At 45.9% G+C, this 19,454-nt stretch overlaps 1 protein-coding gene across 1 annotated transcript in view; it reads left to right on the top strand.

Annotated features, from left to right (window-relative positions):
• Positions 1–19,454, top strand: part of FSTL5 (follistatin like 5) — a 1,290,346-nt gene that overhangs the window by 710,973 nt on the left and 559,919 nt on the right.

The following is a 19,454-nucleotide window of genomic DNA, read 5'->3' as shown; positions in this document are numbered from 1 at the left end:
AGGGGCTTTATAGAAACAATTAATATGAGAGCAGATTGTGATTGCAGTACCCATTAAAGGGGGCAATTGCACAAAAACATAAGAACACAAGAGTTACTATGCTGGATTAGACCAAGGTCCATCGAGCCTAAAATCCTGTCTCCAAGAGTGGCTGATCCACGATGTAAATACCTGGTAGATCCCATAAAGTAGATCTAATTTCTGTTACTTACTCCCAGGTATAGTAATAGCTTTCTTTAACCTACCAGGCTAATAATGTGTAATGGACTTTTCTTCCAAGATCTTGTCTGAACCTCTTTTAAATTCTGCTAAGCTAGTTGCCTTAATCTTGACCTCTGGCAAAAGATTTCACAGCTTGATAGTGTGCTGAGTGAAAAAGTACTTTCACTATGTTTTGAAACTTCTGGTTGTTAACTTCATGTCCTCTTGTTTAGTATGATTTACCTGTTCAGTCCCACTTATGATTTTATAAACTTTTGTGATGGCCCCTCTCAGCCATCTATTTTCCAAGCTGAAAAGCCCTGGACGTTGTATTCTCCCATCATAGGAGTGATTTTCCATTCTTTTTACTATCTTTGTCATCCTCTTCTGCATCTTTTCTAGTTTTACTTTTTGTTTTTTTTATGGTGGTGATGAATAGAGCTGCTCACAATACTCAAGGTGCCTTCACACTATGGCTCAATATAGAGGCAATATGATATTTTCCATTTTATTCTCCATTCCTTTTTGGATCATTCCTAACAATCTATTTGCTTTTTTGACCACCACCACACACTTTGCAGAGGATTTCAGCCTATAGTATACATGGAATCCAAGGACCTTTTCTTGGGACTTTTCCTATACCATGACTTCATATTTTCTTGAGAAGATTGTCATGTGGGTGTGAGGCAGTGTCCCTAGTATTCCCATATTTACCAGTGCAGGACCAGGCTAGATGTCTGGTCCACCTTAAATCCACTAAGGAGAGAATTCTCTTGGGCGGCATCCTGTGGGGCAAGTAGAGCTCAGAGGGTGCAACTATATATTGGGGAATAAGAGTTGGGATCCAGGTGGGAATAAACAGACCAGGCCCAGGTTTCTAAGAGGAAGGCAGCTCCTGTAACATAATACTGTCCAAACACTGAACTGAGATGATGCTTAATTGTGAGTACTGAGGGAAGCAGTACTGAACAGAAAGTAAAGAGAGTACATTGTTCTGAAGGGAAGATAGTCTACTGTTGTGCATGTGTGAAGCTGTAATAAAGATATAGGGGCAGATTTTCAAAGGCTACGCGTGTAACCCGAGAAAATCTGCCCCTGCGTGCTCCAAGCCTATTTTGCATAGGCTCAGCGGTGCGCACAAGCCCTGGGACACGCGTATGTCCCGGGGCTTGCAAAAAGGGGCATTTTGGGGCAGGGCTGTGGGCGGGGCACTAGCCCAGGGGCGTGTCGGGGGAGGTACTGAGGTATCTGGCACAGCTGCCATGCCGAGGGATGGTGCGCCGGCAGATGGCTGGCGCGCGCAAGTTACGCCTGCCCGGAGGCAGGCTTAACTTTCAAAATAAAGGTCAGGAGGCGGTTTTGGTTATGGCTGGGGGGCGGGTTAGATAGGGGAAGAGGGAAAGGTGGGGGGGTGGAAGGAATGTTCCCGCCGAGGCTGTTCAAATTTTGGAGCGGCCTCGGAGGGACCGCGGAAAGCCATCGGGGCTCCCCTAGGGCTTGGAACGTGCAAGGTGCACGTGTGCACCCCCTACTGCACGCTGACCCCGGATTTTATAACATGCATGCAGCTCCGCCCACATGTTATAAAATCGGGCGTATATTTGTTTGCGCCGGGTTGCGCGAACAAATCTATGCCCTCACTGTTGCGATCCTGCCCGTGAGGAGCGCGGGCAGGCTCTTACCTTCTCACAGCCAGTCGGGCTGCTGATGCTGCTGCTTGTCTTTCCCTGAATCAGCTGAGCCGTCCCCGTAGCTGTTGCCTTGCGGCCGGCTCCTCTGCTCCTGTTTCTGCCTTCCCCCGACGTGCTGCTGCGATCCTGGGACCTTCAGCCAGAGGGAGGCCATCCCTCCCAGTGCCTGCTTCTGCCCGGGTCCTCGATCGGCAGGGAGCCGTCCCTGCTGGTGCCTGCAGTTTCCCACAGCTCCCTGCAGCCAGCCTTACCTCTCTGCCTGCAGCCTGCTACAGCTTCCTGCTCGTCCTGCAGCCAGCACTTCTCTCTCTCTGCTTCAGTCCTGGCGGCTGGGAGCCGCTCCAGCGACCTGCATTCACCCAGCTCTAGCCCAGGGCTGCTCTGCTGCTTCCCTGGGTTTTCCACGTGGCTGAGGATGCCACCAGCTTCCAGTACTCATCTCTCCAGCTTCCTAGGGCGTGAGCGCGCCTCTCTCGTCTGTTTTTCAAGGGCCAGCCAGGTGTGGCCCCTGCTGGCTCCTCCCTGGGCGTTGTCCACCTCAGCTCTACAAAGGGATTCTACGTTCAGTCTGTCTTTGCCTTCGCAAGGAGTTGGTCACTCCTGAGATCCTCGTTCCAGGAGCTGCCTTGTGTTCCAGCCTTCTGCAAGGTCTAAGTGTTCCATGTTTTCCGTTGAAGCTTCCTGTCCTGTGTTCCAGTCCTGATGTCTTCAGTTGTTCCAGTTCTGATGTTCGCTTGTTCCTGTTCCTGTCTTGAGGTCCGATTCCTATCCAGTATCCATGATCCAGTCCAGATATTACAAGCCTTGCACCTGTTCCTGAAACCCGCCTGAAAGCTAAGTACCTTGCCTTGAATCTCCTGAAAGCTAGCACCTTGATCCTGTGTCCTCTAATGTCCTGGTACCTCGCGGCAAGCCACGCCATGGTCCGTGACCAACCCTCGGGGCGGGCTGGTTAGGGCCATCTGTGATGCAAGCCATGTACCTCGTTTCCAAGTCTCTGAGAAGTCCTTGTACCTTGATCCTGAAACTTGCCTGAAAGCTAAATACCTTGCCTTGAATCTCCTGAAAGCTAGCACCTTGATCCTGTGTCCTCTAATGTCCTGGTACCTCGCGGCAAGCCACGCCGTGGTCCGTGACCAACCCTCGGGGCGGGCTGGTTAGGGCCATCTGTGATGCAAGCCATGTACCTCGTTTCCAAGTCTCTGAGAAGTCCTTGTTCCTGACCCTGTATCCTGCCTTGGCTGCCGGTGCACAGCAATCCAGCTTCTCCCCTGTGACCTTGATGTTGGTGCCAGATCCAGTTCCTGATCCAGTCCTATATGTGCTGCCCTTCGTCTTTGTCTGGTTCCTGAGCCTTCTGGCCTGTTGGGCCCTGGAGTGGCCAACAGGTGGGATTCATCCCTGCGCTTAGGAGCTTCTGCCCTGCCAGCCGACGGGGCTTCGGATGTCAGTATCCCAGCATCGGAGTTCGCGTCGCCTGGTTCTCTCCTGCATTATCCCGTTCTCTGCGTGGTCCGTGACCTGCCCTCCAAGGCAGTGTCAGGGACGCGTGGGACAGGGTGGCTCGTGTCTCAGTCCCAGGAGTGGTCTGAGCAAGGTGCCCTGAGGGACTGTGCTCATGTCTTCCTTCAGACCTTGTTTCTGAGTCTACATCCGCACCTTCAGTACCTCGCTTCTGAATCTACCTCTGTATCTACAGTATCTCGCTTCTAAATCTACCTCTGCATCTACAGTACTTCGCTTCTGAATCTACCTCAGCACCTTCAGTACCTTGCTCCTAGTCTACGTCAGCACGCCCAGTATCTTGTCTCTGAGTCTTCGTCTGAACTTCCAGTATCTTGCTTCTGAGTCTACGTCTGCACTCCCAGTACCTTGCTTCTGAGTCTACATCTGCACTCCCAGTTCACTGCTTCTGAGTCTACATCTACACTTCCAGTACCCTGCTTCTGAGTCTCGTCTGAATCTATGTTCCAGTCTTCGCTGCCCTGGCCTCTGTCCGGCCTGCCACTTCGTGCCGTACCCTGCGGCAGGTCCGAAAGGGCTGGGAACGGTCGGAGGACTGTTCACAAGACCAACATTGCGTTGTTGGGTCTTCCGAAGTGTGCAGGTCCGGAGGAAGGCCTGTCGCCTGGCCATCACTCCAGTCTTGCTTCCGTCCTACCCATGCTCGGGCATGCCATGCCTCCCGCGGCCCTCTTCGGAATCCTCTGGGGTCGAGCCGCGGCTCAAGGACACACCTCTCTCTCAGGAAGTGGGATCGCTCTCCGAGCGCTCCGCAACACTCGCGCTGTTTTTAAAATCTGGCCCATATTGTTTTAAGAAAGGCTGGAGTCAGACTAGATTGTCTCCAAGCCTGTGGGCATCTCCGTTTGTTCCCGCATATGGTGTCATGCATGGGATTATTTCTAAAGCTTTGCACAGAAAAAAAAACAAAAACCCGCCTCCAAGAAAGTGTCTGTTTGGAGTACAAAAAGAGATGTGAAGATGACCTGTGTAGGGTTTACAACTGGCTCCAGATTTTCAGGACAGTTTGATCTAGTCCTGGTTTTACGCTCCTGCATGCAAGTACTTATAGTCTTGCTTCTTTTAGGGAATAAAATAGGGAAATCAGAATAAGGCCCAGTATGCTGTGGGGTAAAACCAGGACTGGATCAACCTGTCCTGAAAATCTGGAGCCAGTTGGCAATCCTAGATCTAAATGTAGTACAGAATATAGGGGGCCTGTGGCTCTAAAAAAAAAATAAATTACAAAGTGCAGGGTACACAGAGCACAGTAGCTTGAGAAAGGGTGTAGCTCAGAAGCTGTACTGAAGAAAAAAAGTTTAAACGTTTCAGGTAGAGAGGAAACTGTGAGTGGGCCTGGTTGCAGGGATAGCCAGGAAGTAGTAGGTTTGAAAAAGCTAACAGGAGAAGCCCAGCTGGGTGTAGATAGGGAATTAAACATGAGTTAGTCAATGCTGGTTAAACAGAATTTTAATAAAATATTTTGCCAAAAAAAAAAAAAGAAAAGACAAAGGAATACTGGTGAAGCAGGGCTATGTTAAACAGGGTATGGACCTGGAAAAACCACCAGAGTGGGTTGTGAGTGCAGAGAATGTAAACAGGGCAGGGTCCTCTTCCAGCATGCAAGCTGCTCTGTAGTTTGTTCTGTGCAGCCAGATGGCTTGAAGGAAAGAACAGTGTATATTTCTGTTTAGTGGGAGTTACTAAGTACCAAGATCTGGGTCAGAGGGAGGACATGAGACGAGGTTTGGCAGCTGTAAAGGCCAGCCAAGTAGTAGAGCAAGGGAACCCACTCCCAAGATTGCATGCCAGGCAAGAGAGTGAATGCATAGTCTGGCTGGACAAGGAGTATTAACAGCTCATGTTAAAAATAGATGAGTGGCTGGAAGAGAGGGCCAGTGAGCTGAATGAGTTGTGGCAACAATCTAAGATTGGTGCTACAGGTGGTCCTAAGGAAGACCCTATAAAGTGCCCAAACACTACCAGGATTCCAGAGATTGCTTCCATGAGAAGCCCAGAGAAGGGGGCTGTGAAGAACCCTGAGAGAGGGGTCACAGAGAGACCTGGGGAGGGTGACATAGACTGCCCAGGAGGGGACAGTATTGAGAAGTTGGAAGTCGGCGCTACAAGAGGTCCTGAGGAAGACCCTATGGGGTACCCAAATATTACCGGGAGTTCAGAGACAACTCTTGTGAGATGCCCAGAGAGGGCACAGAAAGGCAAGTGAGAGATGCCATGGAGAGTCAAGAGGGTGGTGCTGCAGAGACCCCAGCAAGTGAGGCTGTGGATGAGTCAACGACTGGCTTAGGGGAGTGGCCAGAGTGTACAAACAAAGAAACAGTGGAGAGCCCAGAGTGAGGTGCTGCAGAGTGTACAGAGGAGGCAACCATGGAAAGCCCAGAGGAAGGTGCTACAGAGAACCTGGAAGAAGAGCACAGAGAGCCCAGAGGATGACACTGTGGAGACTCCAGCAATTGAGGATACAGAGGAGACAAGAAGGGGATGTACAGTAGACAAAGCAGATGTCAGAAAGCAGGCATCGCTGGTTATAGAGGAACCAGCACGTGTGGTTCCGAAGTCAGTCAATAAAGCTCCATTGGGGTAGAATTCAAACCCAGAGCCAGCAAAGGACTTATGTAAAAAAAAATGGGTATGAGCACTGCATGAATGGCACACTGGGTGGTGGTCTTCATGTTATTGAGGGTAACCATAAGAAATGGGGATGAGCATGTCACTAGGTCCCCATTCCCAAGCATAGCTGATGGGAGGTCAGAGGAAGGGGAATGGGATGTTTTATACTCTCCTGGATGGGATCCAGGAGAAAGTAGAGAAGCTTGGCTCATCGGGTTCAAGCTGAAGAGAGTAGTATGGGAGACAGTACCCCTAATGTTCCCATATTTACCTGTGCAGGGCCAGGCTAGATGCCGGGTCCACCTTAAATCCACTAAGAAGCATATGCTCTTTGGTTGAGATCCTGCAGGGCAGGTGGAGTTCATATGGCATAACCAGAGACTGGGGAATAGGAGCTGGGATCCAAGTGGGGATAACCAGACCAGTCTCAGGTCTCCAGGAGGAAGGCAGTTCCTATAATGTAAAACTGTCCAAACACTGAGCTGAGACAAAGTTGAAATGTGAGTATTGAGGGACACAGTACTGAATTGTAAGTAAAGAGTGTACACTTTTCTGAAGGTAAGGCAGTCTACTATTGTGCATATGTGAAACTATAATAAAGATATACTGTTTAAGAAAGGTTGGAGTCAAACTAGTTTGTTTCCAGAGCTGTGGGAATCACTGCTCATTCCCACAAGGACTTTGTCAGATGCTGAAAATCTATATACATAATATTAACAGGCTTACCTTTATCTACATGTTTATTTACAGCTTCAAAAAATTCTAAAAGATTGGTTAGACAAGTCTTCCCCTTGCTAAAACTATGTTGACTCTTCTCCATTAAACCATATTTGTATTAGGGATGTGAATCGTTTTTTGACGATTTAAAATATCGTCCGATATATTTTAAATCGTCAAAAATCGTTAGGGCCATGATACAATACCAATTCCCCCGATTTATCGTCAAAAAATCATAAATCGGGGGAAGGGGGAGGGCAGGAAAACCGGCACACTAAAACCCCCTAAAACCCACCCCAACCCTTTAAATTAAATCCCCCACCCTCCCGAACCCCCCCAAATGCCTTAAATTACCTGGGGGTCCAGCGGCGGTCCGGAACGGCCTCCTGCAATTGAATCATGTTGTCTTCAGCCGGCGCCATTCTGCGCCGCCATTTTGCAAAATGGCGGCGCAAAATGGTGGTGGCCATAGACTAACACGATTCGACTGCAGGAGGTCATTCCGGACCCCCACTGGACTTTTGGCAAGTCTTGTGGGGGTCAGGAGGCCCCCCCAAGCTGGCCAAAAGTCCCTGGGGGACCAGCGGGGGTCCGGGAGCGATTTCCTGCCGCAAATCGTTTTCCGTACGGAAAATGGCGCCGGCAGATCGACTGCCGGGGTCCGGAACCCCCGCTGAACGACCTCCTGCAGTCGATCTCCTGCCGGCGCCATTTTCCGTACGGAAAACGATTTGCGGCAGGAAATCGCTCCCGGACCCCCGCTGGACCCCCAGGGACTTTTGGCCAGCTTGGGGGGGCCTCCTGACCCCTACAAGACTTGCCAAACGTCCAGCGGGGGTCCGGAACGACCTCCTGCAGTCGAATCGTGTTGGTCTATGGCCGCCGCCATTTTGCAAAATGGCGGCGCAGAATGGTGCCGGCTGAAGACAACACGATTCAATTGCATGAGGCCGTTCCGGACCGCCGCTGGACCCCCAGGTAATTTAAGGCATTGGGGGGGGGGGTTCAGGAGGGTGGGGGATTTAATTTAAAGGGTCGGGGTGGGTTTTAGTGTGTTTTAGTGTGTCGGTTTTCCTGCCCTCCCCCTTCCCCCGATTTAGCTACGGACCGCCGCTGGACCCCCAGGTAATTTAAGGCATTTGGGGGGGGGGTTCGGGAGGGTGGGGGATTTAATTTAAAGGGTCGGGGGTGGGTTTTAGGGTGTTTTAGTGTGCCGGTTTTCCTGCCCTCCCCCTTCCCCCGATTTAGCTACGGACCGCCGCTGGACCCCCCAGGTAATTTAAGGCATTTGGGGGGGGGTTCGGGAGGGTGGGGGATTTAATTTAAAGGGTCGGGGGTGGGTTTTATGGGGTTTTAGTGTGCCAGTTCACGATTTTAACGATTTTCACGATACTCTAAACACCCAAACGGCGACGATACGATTCCCTCCCCCTCCCAGCCGAAATCGATCGTTAAGACGATCGAGGACACGATTCACATCTCTAATTTGTATGGTCAGCGATTTTTTTTTTTTAACAGCTTCTACCATTTTGCCCAACATCAACATCAGCTTCACTGGTCTATAGTTTCCTGAAACATCCTTGGAGCCCTTTTTAAAAATTGGTGTCACCATACAGAAACAAAACCAGGAATGGAGTTATAACCAAGGCTGGGGACAAGCTTCTCTGCGTATATTTACTGCTGTTTTGTAGTACATGGAACTATAACTCTTTAATGCAAGGGGAAAGACAGGATCTTCCCTATAGACACAGACCTACTTTCATTTGAATATTACTTGTTCTATTAAGTTTACTGCTTCCCCTCCTTCTTGCTTTTTAACCTAGAATTTGAATAGTTTCTTCTGATATTGGTAGTCTATATTTATGATTTTGTATTTCTTTTCAATTGTTTTCTAATACAGAGTATTTTGATTTATATAATTATTGAAAACTCAATAAATAAATAATATTAAACAATTGGTGTCACATTGACTACCTTCCAATCTTCAGGAATCGTGACACTTTTAAATGATAGGTTCCAAACAAGATATAACTTTCATATTTTAGTTATTTTATAAATCTGCAATAGATAACATCTGGTTCTGGTGATTTGTTACTCTTTTGTCAATCTGACTTTTTACATCCTTGTCACAGATCTTTGTTTCAGTTGCTCAGAATCTCCACCATTAAATAATGTTTCAGGTGTGAGCATGCTCCTAACATCCTCCTTTATAAAGATCAAAGCAAAGAATTCTTTCCGTTTTTCTGTTCTTTCCTGAGTACCTCTTTTGTCCATTAAAGGGGCCAATTTTTAAATAGCCTACATACTCACAAACACATTAAAACTGCCCATGTCCTTTGCATCTTATGTTTTGCATGAATAGCTGGGAAAGGGAAAATAGTTTGCAGACTAATGACAATGTCATGCATATATGCTATTTTCATCTACAGACCTAAAAATGCTCAGAGGAATGTGCCTTTTTTTAATGTGGGTGAAAGTATGCATATTGGGGTAGATTTTCAGACGAGCGCGAATAGCCTACTTTTGTTTGCGCTCCAGGCGCAAACAAAAGTACGCTGGATTTTAGTAGATACGCGCGTAGTCGCGCGTATCGGCTAAAATCCTGGATCGGCGCGCGCAAGGCTATCGATTTCGTATAGCCTGCGCGCGCCGAGCCGCGCAGCCTACCCCCGTTCCCTCCTAGGCCGCTCCGAAATCGGAGCGGCCTAGAAGGGAACTTTCCTTTGCCCTCCCCTCACCTTCCCCTCCCTTCCCCTACCTAACCCACCCGCCCGGCCCTGTCTAAACCCCCATCCTACCTTTGTCGGGGGATTTACGCCTCCCGGAGGGAGGCGTAAATCCCCTCGCGCCAGCGGGCCTCCTGCGCGCCGGGCCGCGACCTGGGGGCGGGTACGGAGGGTGCGGCCGCGCCCCCGGGCCGTAGCCACGCCCCCGTACCCGCCCCCAAAACGCTGCCGACACGCCCCCGCAACGCCGCACGCTCCGGCCCCGCCCCCGACACGCCCCCCGACACGCTCACTCCGAAAACCCCGGGACTTACGCGAGTCCCGGGGTTCTGCGCGCGCCGGTGAGCCTATGTAAAATAGGCTCACCGGCGCGCAGGGCCCTGCTCGCGTAAATCCGCCCGGTTTTGGGCGGATTTACGCGAGCAGGGCTCTGAAAATCCGCCCCATTGTGAACCTTGTACATACTTTTAGATGCATTTAAGGATCAAAGTCTATTTACCCAGCAATTTTCCTAGTCTCCTCATTTTTCCTTCCTGTTGCAATATTTAAGCATTATAATCTCTTTTGCTTCACTAAGAATCTTCCAAGCATGTCCCTTTCCCTCTTGAATGTCAAAATTGTTTTTTTATGCATCCATCACTTTTTCTGTAAAGAAATATTGCTTCACGTAATACTTTAGTCTATCCTTTTCAGACATTTCTTTCCTGACCCCCCCAAGGCTTGCCAATAATCCCTGAGGGTCCAGCGGGGGTCTGGGAGCGATTTCGTTGTCGGCTGCCAGTAATCAAAATGGTGCTGATAGCCTTTGCCCATACTATGTCACATGATAGGAGCACAAGATGGCGCCGATGGCCATGTGACAGGGGCTGACCAATGGCACCGGTAGCCCCTGTGACATGGTAGTTCAGAGGCTATTCGGCACCATTTTGAGCAAGCCTGGCAATGGCGCACATGGGCACGGAGGATCAAATGGCACCCGGGACCCCGCTGGACCACCAGGGATGTTCGTAAGTCTTGGGGAGGGATCAGGATGGGGGGGGGGAGTTTGTATGTATGTACGAAAATGCTTTTAAATGCTTGGGATGGGTTTTTTTTTAGCTTCGTTTCCCGCTTCGTTTTTTGGCCCGGTTTCGGGTTTCCTCGTTTCGTTTTTCAAAAAAACTAAACAAGAAAACCCGAATTTTACCACGAAGTATCCGAGTCAAAAAATGACCCAGTAGAAAAAAACGAAGCACATCTCTAGTAAATATTGGTGTTATGTGTTCACTTCTTTTTGTTCCAGTTAGGACTCTGGCAGCTGAGTTCTGCAGTATTTGGAGTGGTTTGAGGGATGAAAAAGGTATTCCAATTAGTAAGGAGTTGCAATAGTCGAAGGTGAAGAAGATAAGAAGTTGAAGTACAGTTCTGAAATCGTAGGGGTTGAGAAATGGTTTCAGGTGTCTTAGGGTTAGGAGTCTGTGGTATCCTTCTTTAGTTTTATTTGGTTCTTGAAAGAAAGTTCTTTATCAATGATAACTCTGAGGTTCCTGGTATGGGTGGTAGGGAGTATAGTTATCATTTGTTTGTCAAGTATTGTCAGGGGTGGCGGAGTCGGATTGGGTTTTTTATCCATGAGTATTATTTCAGTTTTGTCAAAGTTGATTATGAGTTTCAGGGAATTTAGGAGATGTTTGATTGAGATAAGTAGTTCTGAGGTTTTCTTGTAGGTGTCTTCAATCGAATTTTGTATGGGAATGAGGAGCTGAATGTCATCAGTGTAGAGGAAGTGTGTGATTTCATATTCTTCTAGTAGTTGGCAGATGGGGAGAAGGAATATGTTGAAAAGGGTAGCTGATAAAGCTGATCCTTGAGGGACTCCGGTGTTGAGGTTGATTATTTTTGATAGGTTGTTGTTGATTAATACTTGATATGTTCGATCAGATAAATAGGAAGAAAACCAACGTAAGGTATTGCCAGTTAAACCAATTTGGGATAGTCACTCCAATAGTATATTGTGGTTCACTGTGTCGAAGGTGGCTGAAAGGTCAAGAAGAATGAGCAAGTATTTTTCACCTTTGTCAAAGCCTCTTATAATAATGTCATTTAGGGAGATGAGGAGAGATTCTTTGTTTAGGTTTTTTTCTAAAACCATATTGGCATGGAGGTAGGATGCTGTTTGTCTCCAGATAGTCATCTAGTTGAGTGTGTACGACTTTTTCAATGGTTTTGGCTATGAACGAAAGGTTTGATATGGGACGGTAGTTGGAAAGGATTTCCGGATCTAGGTTGTTCTTTTTAAGATTTGGTTTGATGACAGCAGATTTGAGGCATTTGGGGTAGTTGCCTTCAGTCAGTGATAAATTGACAATTTTGGTGATGGTTTTTGATATGGTAGGTTCAATTGATTTGAGGGTTGTTATTGGGATGTTGTCTAATGGCTGGCTGGTGGGGTTCATTTTATTTATTATAGATTGAATTTCAATGGTGGAGGCAGTGTCAGAGTTTGACCATGATGAGGTTATCTTGTTGTTAAGTTTGGTGTTCTGGTTGTTGTTTGTTATGTTGAATTGGATTAGATGAGATATTTTCTTGTTGAAGAAATCAGCAAAGTCATCGCTTCCATGTTTGGTGCATGAAGACTCTTGGGTGGTTTTGGTAAGTTTCTGAACTATTGCGAATAACATTCTGGATTTATGATGAGATTTGGAGATTTTGTTGGAGAAGAATTCCTTTTTCGCATTGTTGATGATATTTTTATATTGAGCTAAGTTGTTCTGATAATTATTTAGTGTGGTAGTATTTTTGTTTTTTCTCTATTCTCTTTCTTTTTTTCTGAGTATGCATTTGGCAGTTCTGATATTTTCGTTATACCATTGGTTGTTGTGTTTGGGTTGTTGTTTAGTCTTTGTAATAATGGGATTGATGTTGTCTGCAACTTGTTTTGTGATGTTTAGCCATGATGAGGTAGCATTCTCGGAGTTAGAAAGATTGATGTTTAATTTGGATTGAAGAGTTTTTTTAAAAGTTCTATGTTGAATGGTGGCGGTAGGATATTTTGTTTGGGGTGATTTGAGGAGGTTTACTGTTCAGGTTGGTATGTAAGTTAGCTTGGATTAGATGGTGGTCGGACCAGGGTATCTCTGTGGTGTGGGTAGAGAATGATTTCCAGATTTCAGTGTTGACAAAAATGAGGTCAATTGTGTGGCCTGCTTTATGAGTTGGAGATTGGATTATTTGTTCTAGATATAGAGTTGAGAGTGCATCAATGATAGTTTGGAAGGTTTATGAGTGAGTTGGTAAGTTGAAATGTATGTTGAAGTCACCAAGTATGATTATGGGTTTGTTGAGGGAGATGTTCATAATATATTCAATTAGCGGTGAGCAGTTTTTATCGAGTGCTCCTGGAGGACAGTAAATGAGGTATATTTGAAGTTTTGGTGAATCAAATAAAGCAATTTCAAATGGTGGAGGAATGTTAGATGGGCGAAGTGTTAGTTGCAGGCTTTTTTTAGATATAAGCATTAAGCCACCTCCTTTTTTATTTTTTCTGGGGATTGAAGAGTTGTTGTAATCTTGGTTGGATAGTTGGTTTATTAAAACGGAATCTGTATTTTTGAGCCAGGTTTCCGTAATTGCAATGAAATCTGGTTTGTGGTCACTGAGTAGGTCATTGAATAGAGGGATTTTCTTTATTATAGAACGAGTATTGATGAGTATGAATGAGAGAAGCATATAGTTTGAGAGTTGGATATGTGTGTTGTTTTTGTAGTTTATTGGTTGATTTAGTTTGTGAGGAGGTTTCAAGGATGAATGTTTCTTAGAGGATGTAGGTTGATTGGAGATGATATCTTGTTGTTCATCTTCATATCTTTTTGAGATTTTGAACTGAAAGTTGATTGAGATAGCAATATGAGAGTATAGCTTGCTTTTGGAAGGCAGTTGTTAGTGATGCAGTTTTTTTATTTTTTTTGTTTTTTTTTTAGTGTTTGGGAGGAGCGGGTTGAGAAGGCAAGGTTTAGGAAGGGGGTGTCTTTGAGGGCTGCGATGAATAGGCTGCGTGAAGGGGTGCACAAAGGGGCCTGCTCCTTTGGACGCGCTCCTTCGGCGCGTGGCGCACAGCGCGCGGCACCTGGGGTGAGTTAGGATAGGCTACGACGCCCTGCCCCGGTCTTCCATCTGGGGGATAAGGTATGGCTGAGTACCAGGAATTAGGGATGTGAATCGTGTCCTCGATCGTCTTAACGATCGATTTCGGCTGGGAGGGGGAGGGAATCGTATTGTTGCCGTTTGGGGGGGTAAAATATCGTGAAAAATCGTGAAAAATCTAAAAATCACAAAACCGGCACATTAAAACCCCCTAAAACCCACCCCCGACCCTTTAAATTAAATCCCCCACCCTCCCGAACCCCCCCCAAATGAGTTAAATAACCTGCGGGTCCAGCGGCGGTCCGGAACGGCAGCGGTCCGGAACGGGCTCCTGCTCCTGAATCTTGTTGTCTTCAGCCGGCGCCATTTTCCAAAATGGCGCCGAAAAATGGCGGCGGCCATAGACGAACACGATTGGACGGCAGGAGGTCCTTCCGGACCCCCGCTGGACTTTTGGCAAGTCTCGTGGGGTCAGGAGGCCCCCCACAAGCTGGCCAAAAGTTCCTGGAGGTCCAGCGGGGGTCAGGGAGCGATTTCCCGCCGCGAATCGTTTTCGTACGGAAAATGGCGCCGGCAGGAGATCGACTGCAGGAGGTCGTTCAGCGAGGGTTCCGGCGCCTCGCTGAACAACCTCCTGCAGTCGATCTCCTGCCGGCGCCATTTTCCGTACGAAAATGATTCGCGGCGGGAAATCGCTCCCTGACCCCCGCTGGACCTCCAGGAACTTTTGGCCAGCTTGTGGGGGGCCTCCTGACCCCCACGAGACTTGCCAAAAGTCCAGCGGGGGTCCGGAAGGACCTCCTGCCGTCCAATCATGTTCGTCTATGGCCGCTGCCATTTTTCAGCGCCATTTTGGAAAATGGCGCCGGCTGAAGACAACAAGATTCAGGAGCAGGAGCCCGTTCCGGACCGCTGCCGTTCCGGACCGCCGCTGGACCCGCAGGTTATTTAACTCATTTGGGGGGGGTTCGGGAGGGTGGGGGATTTAATTTAAAGGGTCGGGGGTGGGTTTTAGGGGGTTTTAGTGTGCCGGCTCACGATTCTAACGATTTATAACGATAAATCGTTAGAATCTCTATTGTATTGTGTTCCATAACGGTTTAAGACGATATTAAAATTATCGGACGATAATTTTAATCGTCCTAAAACGATTCACATCCCTACCAGGAATATCCAGTTACAGATTCCCTCCAGATGCCTGGCTCCCAGGTATATTGGCCCATTCGCCATGACTGAATGGGTGGGGGCAGTGACCTACCGGCTATGCCTGCTGTCCACCCTAAGGATCCATAATGTTTTCCATGTCTCTCTGCTCAAGCCTGTGGTCCTCTCGGCATTTCATGCCAAGCCTCCTGAGTCTACCATCGCCATTGCCGAACAAGATGTCACTTATACCGTGAAAGATGTCCTGGATGTTCGGTTCCACCATTGCCGGTGGGAATATCTCCTCTTGTGGGAGGGTGTTCACCACACCTGGCTATCACCCGACCATAACAGGAGCACATCATTCTTAAACCTAACTAGCGAGAAGATTGTGCAAGTTTTCAGTTGAAATGATATAGCAAATAATAATAATAATAATAAACAATAGTAGAATAAAGATCTTCATTATGGATATGAGGTAGTGACATCAATTAGACATGGACATGGATAGAATATGTGAGTGCAAATAATATTCAATGCTATTTAAATATGACAATATATAAGCATGGTGGCTTATACTGAGTCTCATATTCTTGATTAATTATTCATGACATAATTTAGATATCCTGAACAAGACTATAGCTCCAGAAATTTATAATTTATGAGCTCATACAGTCACATTACATTATTTTGAGAACCTCTATGGGGTTTATGGATTATGGTCATGACTTTCTTAAAGAGTAAACATAAAGAAACAAGCTGAATAACTGATAAGACAACAAGGATAGGAATAGCATAAGTCAAAATATAATCCATTTGTAAAATATCTTCATCACTGGAATCATAATTGTATGCAGCTATTTTCATTGTATCCTGGTCAATGAACAGTTCAACTGTGTGAATGTCTTTATAGACCAGCAGATAAATTTGATTATGATCAATGTTGACCTCGTGTCCCTAAAACACATCCAGAATTTCTATCTCTGTGGGGAATGGGTCTAGTTCTAGGTAATACGATGATATACCACCCCTACACACACACACACTATAGCATTATTTGTCACATTAATTAAAGAAATATTGCTAGGTAAAAGAATATTACTGTCAAGTTGTCAACATTGTTTTTGTTAGGAATAACTATTTCTTTACTGGGGTGCTAACTAACCAAACATTATTTACAACAGCAACTTTGGTTTCTGAAAATTCATCATACTTGGTCACAGTAATTTTGAGTTTATCCTGGACACTGTCAGAGGGCAAACCACAAAGATCTTTAGTAGTATCCTTCAATATGGGTTTACTAATATATGTAATTAATATGCTGGCACAGGCCTAAATTTGGAACTAGATATTTCTGTGGGTTGTCACTTGGATAAAGCACAGACACAAATTGTTAGACCAGATATTTATGTTAATTATTTGGTTCAATTGGTAAACATTTTCAGGTAAAATAAAAGGCAGATTTAAGATATAAGCAACCTCCATTTTTTTAATATCAACATACAGGGGAATGGCATTACCCATGTGATAAACAATATAGATCTGGATAGGTTCAAAGTTAAAGCATCTGTAATGACAAAGGGAGAAATCAGATAAGTGGAGATATGGTCTTTCATTAAATTACTAATGCTGTTATCCAATCCTCTCAATAGATCATTCATGAGTACCTGAATGGGTTGAATAAATATATGTGACTCACTGAGCATTGATTTAATAATAGTTACATTCTCTTGGTTCTGCTCAATAGCTTGGGAATCAAAATTGACTAATGTAACTGTGTTACTTAGGGTTTTACCCTAAGCAGTCAAATGATCTTGTTGTAGTTATATCTGTTCTGAGATACTTTTTATATCATCCTGCAACTCTTTAATTATGTTTTGCAAATTCTTAATAGAAACTGCATTTGCAACAGACAAGAATGCACCAACAAGGCAACCAAAAACAGAAAAGATAATGAGTCCAGAAATGAGACTAATAAATCTTTTTGGTCTGTCTTGGGCTTTTTTTGATTGGTTGGATCATAATTTTGTCCAATGACTCAAGATGTTCTTTATGTTCATGGTTGGATACTTCATGAGGTCTCTGAACTAGGTTTTAGTAGCAGGGAGATGAATATCAGTGATATTAAAATGTTTCAGGATCACATGCTGGTGATTAAGCAACTCATAAACTTTCTGGGTTTCTATCTGTGACTGCATGATCAGGAAGCATCATGATGCTGGAGAAAGGACCAGGCTCTATTAACTTGGTAGATTCAGCACCTGTCAGTATCAGCACCCACCCTCAGAGTTTGACTTTTCATCTGAAAGAGAATAGAGAACTACTCCTCTCTTTCGTTATTAGTGTCAGTATTATTCAGCACAGAATTCTGATCCACATACTTACAAAGGTGGCAAGCACTGATCTAATTAATGTGGACCCATCTAAAAACATCTTTATCTTCAGGGTTTTTCCTAATTCTGAAAAAATAGGCAACAGGTGGTGCTTTATCGACAATTACAAAATGACTTTTCCAGCAAGGCAAAAATTAATTTTCTTTGTTATTTTTACTGAAATTGTTTTAAAATAACTTATTACCAATTTTATATTCTTTCAAGTTAGCCTGCAAATCATAATAGGCCTTTCTACCTCTGACATTTGTCTCTAAGTTCCTTTGGTCAAAAGAAAAAATGCTTTGCAGATGTTCTCTTAAATGAGTGACATTCATAGTTGTACTTGTCATATTAGCATCCCTCATCATGTAAAGCAGATGCATTGGTAAAATAATTTCTTTGAAAAACTCAAAATGCCCAATGTACCTAACCTATCATATAAACACTATCACACAATGGTTGTTGTATCAATTAAATTCAAGCATACTGATGTCATACAGACCTTTACTTTGATACTCAAGCAGACAATTATTAAGTGAGGTATATATGATTATTGTAATACTTAGGGTTGCCAGTTGGCTCCAGATTTTCAAGACAGGTTGATACAATCCTGGTTTTACCCCATTGCATGCTGGGGCTTATTCTGATTTCCCTATTGAATTCCTTGGGAAAGGCAAGACTATAAGCACCTGCATGCAGGAAAGTAAAATCAGGACTGGATCAAACTGTCATGAAAATCTGGAGCCAGTTGGCAACCCTAAGTATTAAAATAATCATATATGCCTAAAAAAATAACAATACAGGACTCTTTTCAGGCATTTAATTATTTTAATATCTATTTTTTCACTCATTTAAGACTTGTTGCTTGCTTAAGTGTCAAAGTGCAGGTCTGTATGATATCAGTATATGTGCAATAAAACATTTCTTTGCCTGTGATCATTTCAAATGGTGACCACACCTGAAGTATGCTGTTGAATGGCTCTTATCACCATCAGCACTAGGGGAAATTTAATGTCCTACTCCTTATCTGATCCAGACACATATTTCTTCAGAATATTAATAATGTTTTTTTTGCATTCTCTCCATTTGTCTGGAACACTGTAGTTTCTACATATGCTTAATCATCTACATATGCTTAATCTACATATGCTTAATCATCTATCCAATGAAGTGGTGGCCTTGGTCAGTATCTACTTTCATGGGTACACCCCCAACTGCTGAATACATGATTTACAGTAAGGTGGCAGTTGTCTCAGCAGTATTACATGTAGGAATACATTCTATCCACTTAGAAAACATGCATGCTACTATTGACATGTATTTGTTACCTCAGCAGGACCTAACAGCAGGGGTAATCCAGTCAATCTGGATATCAGACTAGGGCATAGAAATTCCTCTATTCTGTAGAGGAGCTCTATATGAGGAAGAAATGTGCTATAATCTACAAATGAGGCAAACCTTAGTATATGATTCACATCCTGATACATGTGAGGCCAGTATGCTACTTGACTGAGCACTTCATAAGTGATTCTATTGCCTCTGTGGGCCTTTTAAAATCCGCCCATAGGGGAGGATTTTAAAAGGCCCGCGCGCGCCGGCGCGCCTATTTTGCATAGGCCGCCCGCGCGCGTAAAGCCCCGGGACGCGCGTAAGTCCCGGGGCTTTCGAAAAGGGGAGGGAGGGGGCATGACCGGGGGCATTCCCGAAACGACGCGGCGTTTCGGGGGCGTGCCGTGGCGTTTTGGCGGCGGGCCCGGGGGCGTGGTGCTGGCCCGGGGGTGTGGTCGAGGCCTCCGGACCAGCCCCCGGGACCGGAGGACGGAGCGGGGTTGCCGGCCGACGCGCGCAAAGTTACCCCTGCTTTCAGCAGGGGTAACTTTGCCGACAAAGGTAGGGGGGGGTTAGATAGGGCCGGGGGGGGGGGGGGTGGGGGTGGGTTAGGTAGGGGAAGGGAGGGGAAGATGTGGGGAGGGCGAAGAAAAGTTCCCTCCGAGGCCGCTCCGAAATCGGAGCGGCCTCGGAGGGAAAAGGCAGGCCGTGCTGGGCTCGGCGCGCGCAGGTTGCACAAATGTGCACCCCCTTGCGCACGCCGACCTCGGATTTTATAAGATACGTGCGGCTACGTGCGTATCTTATAAAATCCAGCGTACTTTTGTTCGCGCCTGGTGCGCGAACAAAAGTACGCGCTCACGTATTTTTTAAAAATCTGCCCCATAGTGTGATTCCATTCTTACTTGATACCAACAGATGTTTCCTAATCTGAAACTAGTTTCTGGTAGCATAAAGAAGTCTTAACTCCTCGTTTGTTTGAAAATCTGTTTCAGTTTTAGGGTTCTCATCAGGGA

The sequence above is a fragment of the Rhinatrema bivittatum genome, chromosome 1, assembly GCF_901001135.1.
Source record: "Rhinatrema bivittatum chromosome 1, aRhiBiv1.1, whole genome shotgun sequence".
NCBI lineage: Eukaryota > Metazoa > Chordata > Amphibia > Gymnophiona > Rhinatrematidae > Rhinatrema > Rhinatrema bivittatum.
This window is presented reverse-complemented; position numbering and strand designations above follow the sequence as displayed.